General features: G+C 41.7%; 1 protein-coding gene and 1 pseudogene across 1 annotated transcript in view; one reads left to right on the forward strand and one right to left on the reverse strand.

The window, feature by feature from the left end:
- Positions 1 to 14,333, reverse strand: part of LOC145393788 (uncharacterized) — a 55,531-nt gene that overhangs the window by 11,426 nt on the left and 29,772 nt on the right. The gene's annotated exons all lie outside the window — the stretch shown is intronic.
- Positions 168 to 282, forward strand: LOC145393910 (5S ribosomal RNA; annotated as a pseudogene).

Consider the following 14,333-nt stretch of genomic DNA (forward strand, 5'->3'; position numbering starts at 1 on the left):
TATATTTAAATAATAATGCAAACGTTATACCGCATGAATGGTCAAATAGTTAGGAAGTCTACTCTTAACAATAAATAATAATAAGGGTGATAGTAGTAGTAGTAGTAACAGTAGTAAGGTGGTGGTGGTGGTGGTGGTGGTGGCAATAGTAATACAACGGTAGTAGCAGTAGTAGATACCACGTTGAGTACACTAACTTCCCGTCCGATCAGCGAAGTTAAGCAACGTTGGGTCTGGTTGGTACCTGGATGGGTGACCGCCTGGGAACACCAGATGCTATTAGCATCCCTACGTGTCAAGTGGGGTTGGTGGAGGATTAGTGCCCCTCCCTGTAAAACAATTAACTCTAAGCCCTTGGCCACCCCGTGTGGGATACATGGCGTCTGGCAATGAATGAATGAAATGATATTATTATTATTTACTAATTATTGTTGTTATTACTAATACCTTGGTCAATAATCTATCATTCAATCCTTGTCTGTCCAACGAGATGGTTCGAGGCCCGTTGCTAGGCTGCTTTACCCCTAAATTTAACACATGAGTGACCAGCCTCGCTAACCCCTGAGTAGCATTAAGGAAGCAATGGGCCCCATCCGGCTGGAGTGCCTTAACCTACTAAACCACCAGACGTCCACTTAGTTATAAGGTTACCAGCCAACACAGTAAATGGTGTCCTGGATTAGAGGAAACCATTTTGCTTGTCACTCAGTGCAGTCATCTGTAGGCTGCTCTACACCAGTGGTTCTCAATCTGGAAATCGTCAGCAATTTCCAAAGAAGGAATGAGGACTGAAAAAAATAGTTGTGTGTGTGTGTGTGTGTGTGTGTGTGTGTGTGTGTGTGTGTGTGTGTGTGTGTGTGTGTGTGTGTGTTTCAAAATGAACAACAGACATATTCAGTATCCATATTATGTCTGTTTCAGCCTTCAAAACATACTTTTCTTCGTGCCAGTGAAATAAGTTGGTTGGTTTCCTTCACGTCCATCGCCTGGTCACCTCTCTCCCTCTCTCTCTCTCATCTGGTGGTTTCGAGTGACTATCAAGTGATTATTAAAGATATTAGTGTCTTATACTGCAAGGAAGCAAATCAGTCATAATTTACACATCCTTCAACTTCCCCCCCCCCAATCCCTCAAAATGGGGCACAGTGAATTGCAAAGACTAATGCAACCTGTCTTCCACTGGTTAATGTTCACCTGAACGTACGGCAAAAATACTAATAATTCTGGAATAAGTTTTCAGAGTCAGATGATGGCAAGAAGTGGGTAGGGGAAAAGGGGATGTGTTGATCAACGGTAGATGGTGGGGAGGGCGTGAATATTAGCGAAACACAGTTCAGGGATGCATGACCCAAGAAACGCTGAGAACCGCTGTTCTACACTGAGTGAGCGGATGGTGAGCAACCCCACGTAACAGCAATTATAAGTAGTAGTAGTAGTAGTAGTAAAAATAATCCATCCATCCATCATCCAATCCTACGTTGCCCCATGAGGAGCGTAGGAGCCCAGGACTAGGCAATTGGTCCTGACATTTAAGATGACAGTGACCAACCTCACTCATCCCTGAGTAGCATTACGAGAGCAATAAACCCCGACCACCCCTTGGATATAAACCTTCACCGGCTCAATCCGACTGGAGCACAATAATTACCCACTAAACCACCAGGCGCCAAAATTTGGTTAGTTACCACCCAGCGCAGTAAACGGTTTCCTGGTGTACAGGAAACCATTTGGCTTGTCACTCAGTGTAGAGTCACCCATAGGCAGAAGGAAGAGGAAAGAATGAAGGAATGAAAGACAGAAGAGGGAGTGAAAAGTCACCCGTAGGCAGAAGGACGAGGAAAGAATGAAGGAAAGATAGAAGATGGAAGGAAAGAAGGATGGAGGAGAGAACAGGGCAGACACCCGAGAGCAGCACTACATTGAGTGAGTGGATGGTGAGCGCCCCCACCTACCACAAAAATAAAAATCATCATCATCATAATCATCATAATAATAATAATAACAATAATATAATATGGGTGAACCTGAGGCAGCGGCTGGTATGCTAGTCAACACAACGCCCCCGCCAACACACACACACACACACACACACACACACACAAGCTCCAGAACCCACACACAATACCCTCCGCCCCCCATCTCTCTTCACCACGCTCGCCAGCTCGTGAACCCACCACCACCACCACCGTCTGCCAACTGGCTTCGTTGATCTTGGCGTGCGATACAGTATTTTAAAGGATGCCCTCATTTCTTCCCCCTTAAACCCAGTGACGTGAGTTTATTTTGGCTATCTCTACGTGGTTTTCACTCGTTCGACTTAAACAACTGCCTTTGTAACAGTGGCCATACTGAATCCCTGCCTTTGTTGCTCCTGTGAAAAATTACACAAGGAGCTGAAAGCTTAACTGCAGTATTACAACAGCACACCCATCATTCCTTTACTAGTACTGGTTGAAGTAACAGCATAACAAAGTCAAAAACAGGTAATACTAACGGCAAAAAAAGTAAAGAATGGATTTCTTTCACAACATTTCCTGGCGGATGACTAACAAAGAAGATACTCAGACGTGAAGAAAGTGGCAAGAGCACATCTGCCTTGCCCTCCCACAAGTGTACCTACCGAGTAACTGCTCAGTGAGGCGGGTATACTTTACATGTGTTCCCCCAACATCATACTGTAAATTAAACGTGATGTGTAAACATCAATATTTTCAGATGGACGGAGGTTGGGTTCTCGTTCCACACCTTAGAAAATACTCAGCTGTGGAAGGTTGACAATGGCTGAATTTGATGTTTGGCTTTGAGGTTAAACACATTCATCTGCTATTTTACTGTGGTACTCTCTTTCTAATTAGCCTCAGCTCAGTCACATTATAGTTAAAAGTAACACACAGACACCTTCCTTGGTATATCAACAATTCTGAAACATTATTTAGATTCTCCGTTCATTTATATCTATCTATCTATCTATCTGTTTATCTATGTATCTATCTATCAATCTATCTGTCCATCTATATATCTATGTATCTATCTATCTGTATTATATATATAATATATATATATATATATATATATATATATATATATATATATATACATATATATATATATATATATATATATATATATATATATATATATATATATATATTGTTACATAGCCTATGATTTCATCATCCTTTGTGTAATTTTAACGCACAGTTGCTGCATGTTTGATCACGAGCGTGTTCTGCCTCAGTCCCCCCTTCTACCTTTATAGTAGAGTAAGTCGTTCTCTCTGTTATTCAGAGCGGGATTTTCAGCTCTTTGTCCCCATGGCTTCATTTGCGCGTCCTTCTCACAAGTTGTATCAAGCTCTCCTGGCCCCTATATAATGAGCTCAGTCTCTGCATCATTGCCACTTAGATCTGCTCCTCATTTTGTTCACATCTCTGTCCTCCCCTGTACAGATATTATTATTGTGAGTGCTCAAGAAATCTCCAAACATCTAGCAGCTGTGTGTAATTTGAGTATAAGTGTTATTGCATTTTTTCTTGTACTGTGTAGCATAAGGTTAATTCTTAGGCCTAGTGAGGTTTTTGATTAATGTTAGGTTTTATGTCAATCATTTTTGATAATAGTTTGTATCTGTAATAATTTATCTGGCATTCACTGAGTATTACCTGGTGTATCTCATTTTATCAGGGCTGACTTAGATAAATTTACTCTTGCTAATTTCGTGTTAATAGAGGCTATTGCAGTTAACCATATATTTAACCTGTTTTTGCCATTACATTATCCTTATGAGTCCTGAATGTTTTGTTGTTAGTTTGAGCATTAAACTTTAACTTGTAATTTTACCTAACTCTTTTGTTTTGAACCTGGAAATTTACGGGACAGTAGTGACTCTTAGTATTCTCACTTAGTGTACGTTATCTTTCTCTGTTCCGTAACATAAATTTGGCGACCTCTTATCAGGATATTCAGGATATTATCATAAGGATATTGCTCGATATTTTGTGACTGTTACTTATTCATGATGTCTACTATTACTACACTTGATGAAGCCAAAGATTTTTTGTCAAATGTGCAAACAGTGTGTGATGTAGAAAACAGAACAAAGAATGAACTTAAGCTTGTTGCTCAACAATTGGGAATTACTGTTCGCTCTCATCATTCTAAAGATCAAATTGTTGACATGATTAATGAAAGCTTGTTTAATGTAACTCCTCCAAATGAGCAAACGCAGATTGATTTAGCTAAGTTACAGCTAGCTCTGCAGGAGGCTAAGGCTAAGGAGGCGGAGTCTCGTGTTAAGGAGGCTGAATTTCAGGCCCGTTCTAAGGAGGCTGAGGCACAAGTTGAACTTGCCAGGATTCAGGCAGACCATGAGTATCGCATGAAACAAGGTGGAACTGGATCATCTTGCTCTGATGATTTTGATGTGGCTAAAAATGTTAAACTTGTCCCTCCTTTTAATGAATCTGATTTAACAAAGTATTTTCAGTTGTTTGAGAGGGTAGCTACAGGTTTTAATTGGCCCAACAAGTATTGGCCAGTATTCCTTCAAACTGTTCTCACCGGTAAAGCTCAAGTAACTTATGCATCTTTGCCTCAGGATCAGTCTGATAATTATGATGCAGTTAAGAGCTTGATTCTTAAGGCCTATGAGCTTGTTCCTGAAGCCTATAGAGTAAAATTTAGGACAACTTACAAGCAAGATAAGCAATCCCATGTTGAATATGCAAAAATCAAAGAAGATTTGTTAGAGCAGTGGTTAAATTCTAAGAATGTGGATTCTGACTTTGACAAATTTAAGCAGATGATTTTGCTGGAGGACTTCAAAAGGTGTATTAGTAAAGATGTAAGCCTGTATCTTGATGAGAGAAGAATAGATAATTTGTCTGATGCTGCAGTTTTAGCTGATGAATATGTTCTCACTCACAAGAGATATTCTAAAGAAAAAGGGAAAGCTGAGAGTAAGTACGTTGCCTCTACTCAGAGTACAGGTAACAGGAAAGAGAATAAGGATGATGTTTCTCAGGAAGTAAATACCAGCTTCACCTCTAGATTTCAGAAAAGTAAATGTACTTATTGTAGTAAGCTTGGTCATACTACGGAGAGATGTTTCAGGAGACAGCGTGATGTGAAGAAAAAGGAGTCTTTAAATATTCAGTCAATTGGTCTAGTGTCCACTCTTGAGAGTTCCCAGAATTCTTTAACTAAGTTAACTGAACCTGCTTTGAGGGGTAACTTAAATTCTCATGATGGAGCTCCTCTTTTGAGCAGTAACGTGGGTGACACTCTCAAGAGTTCATGTGCTAATTTCCTGTCTGATGGTTTTGTCAGTCCTCTGGACAGTAATGACAGGAAATCAGTTCAAATATATCGTGATACAGGTGCTTGCCAATCCCTTATGCTGACCAGTGTTCTAGGCTCTAATGTTAATTCCTCTGATCAAACTGTAATCTTACAAGGTGTAGGGAATAATTACTTCTCTGTCCCTCTGTGGAGAGTGAATTTAGAGTCTGGTTTTGTTAATGGTTCCGTTATGATTGGGTTGGTTCAGACACTCCCAATGTCAGGTGTAACTTTCTTACTTGGAAATGATATTGGTGGAAGTCAAGTGTGTCCAGCTCCTCAGTTGCCTAGTGAGCCAGTGGCTGTGTCCCAGGATTGTGATGTCCCTGATGTGTTCCCTGCATGTGCTGTCACTAGGGCTAAGTCTAAAGTTACTGGTGATTTAGAGGATAATGATGATGATGATGTTATCCTAGCTGACACTTTTCTTGCTAATTTGGACCACTCACCAGATGAGGCAGTACCCCGTAGTGTTGATAATTTGTCTCGTCAAGAGTTGGTTGAGTTGCAGGTTGCTGACCCTGAGTTGAAAGGTCTAGCTAACTCTGCTTACAGTGAAGAAGAGTCAGCCGGTGCTTCTACTTGTTATTATATAAAGTCAGGAGTACTTATGAGGAAGTGGAGACCCCCAACAGCATCAGCCGACTGTGAATGGGAGGTTGTACATCAAGTTGTCATCCCTCGTGTTTGTAGGCAGGATATCATTAGAGTGGCTCATGATTCCAGTTTGGCAGGACACCTTGGAGTGAGGAAGACTGTGGCACGCATTTTGAAACACTTCTACTGGCCAGGTATCTTCAGGGATGTTTCCTGGTATTGTAAGTCTTGTCACACCTGTCAAGTTGTGGGGAAGTGTAATCAGACCGAAAAGGTTGCACCTCTAGTTCCCATTCCTCCTTTCGAGGCGTCTTTCACCCGTGTGTTGGTGGATATTGTGGGCCCTCTTCCTAAGACTTCTTCAGGATTTTCTTATGTGTTGACCATGATGATTGATATGGCTACTCGTTATCCTGAAGCCATTCCTCTTAGAAACATCTCAGCAAAGAACGTGGTTAAGGAAATGCTAGGGTTCTTCACAAAGTTTGGTCTGCCCAAGGAGGTACAGTCAGACCAGGAAGTAATTTCATGTCAAATGTTTTCAAGCAGTCTCTGAAAGAGTTGGGGATCACCCAGATCACGTCTTCAGCTTACCATCCCCAGACCCAAGGAGCGTTGGAGAGATATCATCAAACACTCAAATCGATGCTCAAGAAATACTGTTTGGAACATCAGAAACACTGGGATAAAGGTCTTCCATTCGTTATGTTTGCCACAAGAGAATCTCCAAATGAATCACTGGGCTTCTCACCTTTTGAACTACTGTTTGGCCATGAAGTAAGAGAACCCCTTAAGTTACTCAAGGAATGCTGGCTGTCGGAGGAAGATGACGTCAACCTGCTGGAGTATGTGATGAAGTTCAAAGAACGGCTGTCCATTGCTTTACAGCTGGCGAGAGAGAATTTAGGAGCTGCTCAGGAGAAGATGAAGACTTGGTATGATAAGAAGTCCAGGTTACGCCACTTTCAGCCAGGAGATCAGGTTTTGATTCTGCTACCAGTTCATGGGCAACCTCTTCAAGCCAAGTTTAGTGGTCCTTACTTCGTGGAGAAGAAACTCAGTGATGTCAACTATGTCATCGCCACACCAGATCGTAGAAAGAGCAAGCAACTATGTCACATCAACATGCTAAAGTTATATCACAGGCGGGACGAAAATAATCCAGTCTGCACTGTAGCTGTTCCACCCGAGTCTACAAGTGAAGTTCTCCCATGCAGCATGAGCCTGAGTGATAGTTTGGGGAAGAATCCTGATATCATGAATGATCTCCAGACTAAGCTTTCTCATCTACCTCCCAAGGAAAGGCAGGAGTTTTCGGCATTACTGCAGGAGTACCCGCAAGTGTTCCGTGCTACTCCAGGAAGAACCACTGTGTTGATGCATGATGTCGATGTTGGAGACGCAAAGCCAATTAAATTGCCTCCTTACCGTGTGAACCCAGTGAAAGTTCCTCTCATCCAGAAGGAGCTTGGCTACCTGTTGGACCACAAGATGATTGAGCCCTGTCAGAGCGAGTGGAGTTCTCCCTGTCACTCTGGTCCCTAAGCCAGGTGGGTCACAGCGGCTTTGCATTGACTACAGACGTGTTAATCAGATAACCAAAACAGACACTTACCCTCTCCCTCGTGTGGAAGATTGCATAGACAAGATCGGGAAAGGCTAGGTACATAAGTAAGTTTGATTTGTTAAAGGGATACTGGCAAGTACCTATGACTGAACGTGTTAGGGAGATCTCATGTTTTGTAACATTAGGAAAGACTTTTGCATGTTCTGTAATGCCATATACAGATTGTTTTAGAGTAATAAGAAATTTCCTTTGTAAATTTCTTTTTTCTTTGTGGGGAGGTGTTACATAGCCTATGATTTCATCATCCTTTGTGTAATTTTAACGCACAGTTGCTGCATGTTTGATCACGAGCGTGTTCTGCCTCAGTCCCCCCTTCTACCGTTATAGTAGAGTAAGTCGTTCTCTCTGTTATTCAGAGCGGGATTTTCAGCTCTTTGTCCCCATGGCTTCATTCATTTGCGCTGTCCTTCTCACAAGTTGTATCAAGCTCTCCTGGCCCCTATATAATGAGCTCAGTCTCTGCATCATTGCCACTTAGATCTGCTCCTCATTTTGTTCACATCTCTGTCCTCCCCTGTACAGATATTATTATTGTGAGTGCTCAAGAAATCTCCAAACATCTAGCAGCTGTGTGTAATTTGAGTATAAGTGTTATTGCATTTTTTCTTGTACTGTGTAGCATAAGGTTAATTCTTAGGCCTAGTGAGGTTTTTGATTAATGTTAGGTTTTATGTCAATCATTTTTGATAATAGTTTGTATCTGTAATAATTTATCTGGCATTCACTGAGTATTACCTGGTGTATCTCATTTTATCAGGGCTGACTTAGATAAATTTACTCTTGCTAATTTCGTGTTAATAGAGGCTATTGCAGTTAACCATATATTTAACCTGTTTTTGCCATTACATTATCCTTATGAGTCCTGAATGTTTTGTTGTTAGTTTGAGCATTAAACTTTAACTGTGTGGAGTACAACTCTCATGTGTGGGGAGGCTCCCCACATACAGCTCTTCTCAATAGGGTGGAGTCAAAGGCTTTTCGTCTCATTAACTCTCCTCCTCTTACTGACTCCCTTCAACCTCTGTCTCTTCGCCGCACTGTTGCATCTTTATCTCTTTTCTATCGCTACTTTAATGGTCACTGCTCCTCTGAACTGTCTGCTTGCATTCCTCCACCTCTACGACGGGCGCGTAGCACCCGTCTGGCAGCAAACTCTCATCCCTTTTCTGTCCAACTCTCTAATGCAAGAGTTAACCGTTACTCCCAGTCTTTCATTCATGCAACAGGTCAGCTCTGGAACTGTCTCCCTCTGTCTGTATTTCCTCCTGCCTATGATCTCCAGTCTTTCAAAGGCAGTGTGTCCAGGCATCTCAAAATGATCGGATCTTGAATTTGGCTCTCTATTGTATTTTGTTTTTCTCTTGGAGGGAACTGTTACTGCGGGCTCATGGCCTTTGGTTCCTTCTTCCTCGCATAAAAAAAAAAAAAAAACTAACTCTTTTGTTTTGAACCTGGAAATTTATGGGACAGTAGTGACTCTTAGTATTCTCACTTAAAGTGTACGTTATCTTTCTCTGTTCCGTAACAATATATATATATATATATATATATATATATATATATATATATATATATATATATATATATATACACACACGTACAGAGAGAGAGAGAGAGAGAGAGAGAGAGAGAGTGAAATCATATACAGGTATGCATGTACGTGTTTATATCACTGAATGGATGTTTCTGAACGTGCAAATGTGAAAAAGTTCACATCCGGATCGGAGTTCAATCTGATCCGTTCTGGAAGGTCAAAATACCCCCCTTCCCTTGCCTCTCTTCCTCCCCTGCCTGGCTTGATGTGGCTGGCTCCACTAAAACCCCGAGTCAACAGCCTGTATCCCAGCCTCCTTCACTTCACTTTTGTTTACCTCTCAGTCAAGTTCCCAGGCTCGCGGCTTCTCTCTCCTACCACGCCAGATTCTTTTCTTTGATCGCCAGCCACTCTTACGATTCTGTTTAGGGCACTGATTCTCTCTGTCTCTCTCTCTCTCTCTCTCTCTCTCTCTCTCTCTCTCTCTTTCATATTCGCTTATTGGCCAGATTCTTTTTCTGTAAGCAGATAAAGTTACTGAACTATTTTTTCAAAAGTTCTGTTATGTCTATCGATATTTTTTACAAACCTAAGGGAAAAAATGCAATACTTATTGTATATAGAATCGGAGGACGTATTAACAAAAATGATCAGTACATAACAAAAGTAATATAGCACGAAAAAATTAGAGTAGCACAAAACAAAATACACAAATAGGAAACACAAGAACAGACAATAAAAAGCCTCATTTATTCACGAAGCCGATAATGATGAGGGAAATTTCCGGCTACTTCTTTTTCCTGTTTGAGGCCTGAAAGTTGAGGACGGCATTATAAGAGGGAAGTTTTATCATTAGGAAAGCTGCTGGGATTCTAAGAAGAGGCCTGAACCTTTTTATCTCGCATCTTCACCAGCCTGGTTACTATTCTCATCAACATCATTGTCATTATCGTAAAAAATTGTTTCAACCGTCGTCTACGCCATAATCATCATTACTGTCATCAGGAACGAGCACCATCATCACTCATAATCATCACCAAACACCACCACCATCACAAAATCCACCATCATATTACGGTGCGAGCTACTACTACTACTACTACTACTTCTACTACTACTACTACTACTACTACTACTACTACCACTACCACCACCACCACCACCACCACCACCATTACCAGTACCAAAATCCTGTACCATTACTACTACTACCACCACCAGATGGAAGTTTTATCATTACGCGGGGCTAGGATGATATGAAGGCTGCTGGGAAGTTTATACGAGGGTTGGTCATCATCACCGGAATCATCATCATCATCATCACTGTCATCGTCATCAGTCATTATCGGCACCATCACAATAATCATTATCAGTATACTTAAATAATCTTCACCATCATTATAGTCATTTTTATCAACAAACACCGTCATTATCATGACCAACATATAACCCCCACCATCATATACCTCTACTACTACTACAGCTACTAAAGAAGTTTTATTATCCAGTGCAGTTAAGATGAAGCGACGGCTACTGAGGATCTCATAGACAGACTGAACCTTTCACTCAATCTATCATCGTCATCAGCAACACTAAAATCATTATCACCATCATCACCGTTGTCTTTATCACCGTCAACGTCAACACAGCCATCATCATCAACACACAAAAACAAACCATCACCTACTGGCTGCACTACTGGTTGTATCTACTATCACCACCACTAACATCATCACCGCCACTACAACTAGCCTACCACTACTCTTACCGGTGCTGCTGCTACTACAGCTATTAATATTACCAGGGCTGCTGCTAATACTATTAGTCTTACTACTACTACTACTACTTCTACTACTATTAGAGACGACGTTTTACTGCCAGGAGGGGATGCGGCTCTTACAGACGGGTTGGAGCTTTTTATCCTTTCCTTCATCGTGAAAATGGTCACCATAAAAAAATGTCTTTTCCCCCCCCCCAACAGTCATGATCATTTCTATCAACATCACATTTCTCCACACCATCATCGTCATCACAATCATAGTGTAACCACAGTCATAACCATCATCCACTACCACCACAGTCACCACCACCACCTCCAATTCCCCAAACTACCACTGGTATCATCTTCCTACTACCACCACCACTACCACCATCTAATTCCCCTACACCAACACACCGCACTCTGTTATACCTCTACTTCCTTCTCACTTAGGCACAACCTGCTGAGGCAAGCATAATCTCCCCCCCCCCTCTCTCTCTGCAAACAAATCTCCTTCCCTTCCGAATCGGGCTTCTCTCCTTCACTCCTCCTCCTGTTCTGCACCATCCAGTCTATCTCAACTATCCCTCACTCCTTTCCTCTCCATTTCCCTCTCACACTCATACTGTTTCATAATCTCTTTCACTTAAACCTCTCTCTCTCGGGTTGTTTCATTCCTATGCTCAGCTCCCCCACACCCCTCGCTCTCACACTCTCTCCCTTATCTCTTTACGACCCTTCCTTCAACATAACATGCGCTCTCACTTCTATCTGCCCTGCTCCTCCCCTTGCTCCCTTCCTTCTCAACCCTCATCTTTTCCTTTCCTTTCTCCTCCCCTCCTTCCTCACTCGCTTATCCTGCCCAGTGTCGTATCTTCTGAATTTCTCTCCACAACTCAATGTTCTCCCAGTTCTATCTGTCCTGCTCCTCCTCCCTCTTCCCCCTCCACCGCGACCCTCATGCCTCTCCATCTCCCCCCCCCCCTCACCCTGACCCTCCATCTCTTTCATTCTTATCTCTTCCTTTCCTTTCCTCCCATCTTTCCCCCCTTTTTCTTATCTTTAACATTTCTCTCCACAACTTCATGTTTTCTGAGTTCTATCTCTCCCCACCCCATCCCCGTTCCCTATCCCCTAGCAACCCCCGCCCCTCCACTAACGTCAGGAAAGGTTCGTTATGAACCCCCCTGATATTTGCTGGCTCAGCCCCCAGTCAGCACTACTGATCGTCGAAATGGAAAGAAGTAGAGGGGGGGGAGGGGGCGAAGAAAGAGAAAGAAAAGAAGGTGCAAACTTAACTTGAGAGAGAGAGAGAGAGAGAGAGAGAGAGAGAGGAGAGAGAGAGAAACGACTGGAAAAAATGAGGGAGAGGAAAGGCAAGAAAAAAGCAACAGAATGAAAGAGGAGTAAGTGGGATATAATCTAAAAGGGATAAAATGTGCACATCATATATATATATATATATATATATATATATATATATATATATATATATATATATATATATATATATAGTACATAAAAAAGTAGATACGACGAAGACCTAGACAAATAAACATAACAGAGGAAACAAAACAGCGCACTGAATATGGTTAAAGGCATAGGAAGGGAGGGATGGGAGTATGGATGGCTAAAGAATTATTACACTGACAACCCCATGGGAAAAAGTGGGGAAAAAGTTAATCTGGGGAGACAGGATGAAGATTTACAAACTATGAGGCTCTCTCTCTCTACCTACCTACCTACCAGGACATTCGTGTGGTTATTCACGGGCCAGCTGACTCCACAACCATCCTAACAGATACAATTAAAGGAGTAATTATCCCCAAGTTCCAATGGGCCCTAATCAACCCTACATCATGCCACAAACTAGCTATCACAATTATCTACCTGTCTGTTTATATGTCTGCCTAATTACCTATGTCTGTCTATGCTATTCATCAGTCCATTTTCTGCAAGCCTCTCTCTCTCTCTCTCTCTCTCTCTCTCTCTCTCTGTCCCGTCACACTCCATCTCTCTGTTTTCTATCCATTTCTTCTGTCTTCTTCCTATTTCAGCTCTTTTTTCCCCTCTCAAATTCATTCATTTCTATTTACCGTTTCACTTTCTACCTCCATTCTTTTCTCTTCGTACGGCACGCATTCTTCCTCCCCTCTTTTCTCTCCTCCTGCCTCAGTCCAACAATGGTATTTCAGTCCTCCATCTTTAATTATACTCTCTCTTTTCTCACGTGCTATCATTCTTGTCATCCACTTTCTTCCTCTATATAATCCCATCTGCTTGTACTGTACAGTCGCTCAAAAAAGTATCCTCCCAAATGTGCCGTGAGTCAATCTGACACAACGAACGAAGAAATATGGAAAATATTAAGTGAGCGTGAGATATGTTAGAGGCCCCGGTTTAGGGACATGAATAGTGAGATTAGTGAGAAAAATATTAAGAAAACTATTCTTGTTAGGTGTATTGAAATTTTTCAAATCATGGTTTAGGATAAAATTTTTATTTTTTTTAGCTCCACAAACTAACGTTTTAGTAATAAACAAAAAAACAAGATCCAAAAACCGAGTCGGCAATAGTAAACGGAGCCTCAAAATACTCAAAAGCCTGGAGAGGTGTAAAATAAACACCTAAAAATACAGTAATGCCAAGACTCTGAAGAGCTTCATTATGATTAGACCCCATAATAGCATGATGAGCCCAAGTCACTGTAGCCCCCGAAGACAAAAGAATAATAGTATTCAAAAGAGGAATTTGAAATGGATTAAACGGAACAATTCCCTCAGGCGGTCAGGTTATACCAATCTCCACAGCAGGAGCCAACCTACGGCGCAGCGGTGTACGAGTTAAAGTGTCGTGTGGAAACATTATGCCCTTGTGAAATACAATAAGGGAATTATCTCGGATATATGAAATGGGATTATTCATGTATTTCCGATGCGTAGCCCGTATGAGTAGAACAGAACAATATAGACTCTGTATCGGATATCTGAAATCCTCGACTCAAACTTCGGATCTAGATATGAGGTACCGAATCTATCGTGATATTTGAGAGAGCCAGGCTTGCTAACAATACCGACACTGCTTCAATCGCCCGACACATTGTGAAGTCCTGTGTTCATGTGGTGGGAGGATACTTTTGAGCTACTGTACTGTACATCATCTTCCCTCTTCTCACTTTTCTTCCTCTTCTGCCATCCTCCCTAATCCATACACACTATCTTCTTTATCCTCTCTTTTCTAACACATTAACTTTCTTCTCGACTTTCCTCCCACGTCTCCTCCAACACCCATCAATCCCCCTCCCCAGCATTAGTTAATCTAGCAACCAACAGGAAAACTTGGCCTCTCTAAATTTATTCCAATACGGTATACTTTTTTCACCTTCCGTTTTCTCTCCTCCTCCAATTTCCCCCTCCATTCTCTTACCCAATCTCTCTCTCTCTCTCTGATCTGTTGCTCCCTCCGTCGAGCAACTA

The sequence above is a fragment of the Coenobita brevimanus genome, chromosome 25, assembly GCF_032717465.1.
Source record: "Coenobita brevimanus isolate Jiangsu-jjx chromosome 25, ASM3271746v2, whole genome shotgun sequence".
Lineage (NCBI taxonomy): Eukaryota > Metazoa > Arthropoda > Malacostraca > Decapoda > Coenobitidae > Coenobita > Coenobita brevimanus.